The sequence below is a fragment of the Lutra lutra genome, chromosome 3 (assembly GCF_902655055.1).
Source record: "Lutra lutra chromosome 3, mLutLut1.2, whole genome shotgun sequence".
Lineage (NCBI taxonomy): Eukaryota > Metazoa > Chordata > Mammalia > Carnivora > Mustelidae > Lutra > Lutra lutra.
In genome coordinates, this window is record NC_062280.1 from 139,715,528 (window position 1) to 139,719,730 (window position 4,203).

Below are 4,203 nucleotides of genomic sequence, written 5' to 3' on the forward strand. Positions count from 1 at the left end.
TGAGCTTTTCTGGTCATCAATATTATGAACACTGTCACACATTATGATCAGGAGGAGATAATGCCACCCAGACCCCAAGAGGGAAGGACAACTGGAAGCTCCACTTATGGACCTCTTCTTGACTGGGCCCTACACCTCTCTTTCTTTGGTTAATGTTAACTTGCATCCTCTCCCTCTAATAAACCATGAGTCTAGTTTTCAGTGAGTTCTGTGACTCCTTCTAGCAAATTATCCAACCTGAGGGTAGTTTGGGGAAGCTCCTGACCTTATGGTGGGTGTTAGAAGTGAGGGCAGTCTTGTGAGGATGGTTCCTTCAGACCTTGCAGTTCTGCAAGGTAATTACCCTGCGTTGTCCCAAAACCCTCCGGAAAACCTATTTCATGCAACAATCTTGCTTTAGCTGTGCTTTGAGGGAATCAAGAAGGGATGAGACCCAGCATGGGAGACAGTAGTGGAAAAATAAGAACTGTGCCCCAGGAAGTAAGGGAGACCATGGCAGTAAGTGACAGCGGAGTCACAGGTTACGGCACAAGTTCCCACACCCAACCCCACAGAAAAATCTTCTTAGGTAAGGCTCCAATCTTCCTGTCATGCCTCATCACTTTTTATTTAATTAGAGAGCAATCCCCCAACCCTCCCATGCCACCCATAAAACCAGAGGTCCTGAAGGCTTCCAGGAGGCAGATTATTAAGTTGTAAAGAAACCAGGCACAATAATATCTAAAAATTTAAAACCCTTGTTTTTGATGGACCTTAAAATCCTAAATAAAATACATACAAATATTTTTTAAAACATATGCAAGATATGCAGCATAATAGAGACTCAATAGATGTCTTTTGAACAAAGAAAATCAAGTGAATAGGTAAATGTATGAAAAATACAGTTTATTCTCAATGGCATGGACTAATTTGGTGAGGAAGAACATAAATAACTAAAATAGGTAATTCACAAAAGCCCAACTACATATTTAATGGGTAACCTCAAACTTAGACTTTTCAGAAGTTCTTACAAGAGAGGCCAACAGGCAGTAAAAATAACTGTGTTTTCAGCCTGCCTTTCCTTGCTGCACCGCAAAGGTTAAGTAACAGCAAAACTCTCCAAATGCCCTTTTCACCACCAAGGGCAAAAGAAAGAGTCTTCCAGCCCATAAATAGGATTCTCAGGCCCTGCTCCCCTAAACACATAAGATGAATAGTTAAACAATAAAAAACAATGCTGACGTTTTTATTCCTCACTAAGCTATTGTTTAATGCAACATTTGTCACAACCATCTTCAGCTGTTGACTAGGGCTACAGGTGGTTGGCCCTAGCTAGTGTATCAGGAATATAATTGGAGTTGTCATTGTCTTTTTTTTTTTTTAAGAGAGAGATCACAAGTAGACAGAGAGGCAGGCAGAGAGAGGGGGGAAAGCAGGCTCCCCGCTGAGCAGAGAGCCTGATGCGGCCTCCATCCCAGGACCCCTGAGATCATGACCTGAGCCAAAGGCAGAGGCTTAACCCACTGAGCCACCCAGGCAGCCCAGAGTTGTCATTGTCTTTTAAACACATATTAGGAATGAGAGATCATATGAATCATAAGCAACCACGTCATACCAAGCTGCAAGCTGCAGGTAGCTCTTTGGGTTTATGCTCTTAATTTACTTGCCACTAATGGGCTCCTTGAACTTTGTGGGTCTTTCATTTCCCAATGGAAGCAAATCTTGTAAGCCCTGAGTTTAAATTGCTGCTACTACTGCCTCCCCAAGGCCAGATGGGGTGCAAAAAACCTGAGTACTCCTTTCTCCTGTACTGTTCAGTAACCAATCCAATAGAGAGAGATCCAGTGGCAGAAAAAGAAAGAGAAAATCAGGGTAGTATTCTGAGACAAAGTGGCTTAAGCCAGCACTGAAAACTTTAGGACAAGCGATTTGGTTCCAAAAGCAGTAAAAAGCTTGGAAAGAGAAGCCACAGAAAATAAAGTTTGACTATCAGAGACTGCTCAATTGTTGTGTAAATCAGTACAGACTCTCTGGAGGGAAATTTATCCATTAAGAATCAAAATCCTTAAAACTATGCATACATTTTAATATATAATATAATAATAATTAAATGCATACATTTAATATAGTATAATAAATATAATAATTTAATATATTTTAATATAATAAGTCCACTTCTAGAACTTTATCCTGAGAGACAGATGTATGCAAACATTTAGCTACTAAGTTATTTATCACGGAAGTGTTTATATTAGCAAAAAAATAAACAACTAAAATGTCCAATATTGGGGATTAAATAAACTTTGTACACACAACAAAATAAGGCTTAACCATTAAATATGTTGTGATAAAAAGGAAAAGATATTTACAAAAGTTAAGTAAAAGAACACAAATAGCATATATAGTGTGCTCCCATTTTGTAATTAGAGAAAGAGAGAAAAAGCCCTACACAGACGTATATCAAAATTTAACAGTAGTTATCCAAGTGGGGAGAATTGTAGGTAATTTTTGTTGTGTGCTCTAAACTTAATTGGGCTTTTAATTTTTCTATGAATCAATTTTGCAGGAAGAAAAAAAGTTATTTTTGATACGGGAAAAAAAAAAAAACAGTCTTTAGAACAAACCAGACGTGTTCATTGAACTTTTTAAAGTTGCAAGGCCCAGAGTTGTCAGGTTATCCCAAATTATGATGGAATTAATTATAAGAATGCATTGGATAAAGAGGAATTTTATAACAAGGTATCACTGGGTATAAAAACAGGAATATTGTGAAGAACTGAGGAAGTTGCACATCCCAACTGGGAAAAGCAACTGGAAGTTCTCAGAGTTGATCTAGGTATGGGGTTATCTCTTTGCCCCTCCAGAGCAAGTAGTCAAATCCATCTCTTCTCTGGTGACTCACATGTTCTGTCTCTGCTTCCACAACTCTTGACATAGCTCATCAGCCACCTCACCCTCCATTCTGCTTATCTTTCCTGCCTTGTTCTCAAAATTTCTGCCTACTCACCATGATTTACTCAGGAACCCTGAAGAACCAGACTGTCTCATGGCAGCCTCTTTATGTGTCAGCTAATTGACCCTTCCCACACATCTCAGTTCTGTTCAGTCCATGAGCTTGGCCACCTGGAACTCAGGTGCCCACTTCTACTCCAAACAGTCATGAGGAAGGGAAAGGTCAGATTATGGCTGCCTGTAATCAATGGCTTCTTAACTGAGCAGTTTTCCTTATAAGAAAACTGGGTGTCAAGGCATCACATCTGACCAACCAGTATAGGCCAGAGCCAATATATCAAACTCTATATTGCCTGCAACACTGGTGTTCCATGAGCTATTAAGTTGGTTTGCAAAAGTAAAGTTTTCATGTTCAAACAGTCATAGGAGATCCTACAAGTTCAGTCCCCTCTTGGAGATTCATAACACAAATTAATATATTAAAAGCCATTGAGAGTTTCTACAATAAAGACACCTGCTTGATTTTGTTCAAAGAAAGGTTTCCCAAAGTTATTTGAACATAGAATCCTTGTTCTTTTTTCTGAAACACCTACTAATACCAATTAACCATGGGACCTAGTTTAAGAATTATTACTATAGAGCATGCAATCTTTCAGAAGGAAAGAACAATTAAGGTGATATTTGTTCCATTTTTCTATGCCTTTATTATCATCACAAATTATTTGGTTAATCAAGATCTTCCATCTTCATCACAAGAATTGCCATGAAAATATCTGACAAGCCTAGATTCACTCCTACTAAAAAGATCAGTAATTATTAAACATATTGGTAAAATAAAAGCAGCTTTCAATAACTAAGGCCCTCTCAGGGATATAAAACTTCTTAATTAAACAAATAAATAATGAGCCTTGGAAATGTACTTATAAACAGAATGCAGTTTATGAGTTTGTTGAGTTTTCTGCCCCATGTGCATGGTCCATCACATTATTTAAGATCTGGAATGATCTGAGAGAATGACTGGAAGGTCTGCAGTCAGAGAGGAATGCAGAGAAATGGGGCCCAGGAAATGGACTTAAGAGCAGCATGTTATTTAGGTGAAATTCTGAGGTGGTTAGCAGCTGGCTGCTTTGTGTTTGGTGTGTTTTCTTATTTTTTTTCATGCCAGTTCACCATGACTTTGGCCTGGACTCCGTGTCGATCCAACTCAGACCCCTCTGACTCAACCCAGACTGCCAGCACTAGAATTCCTGGTCACCAGAATCACTGTGGTTA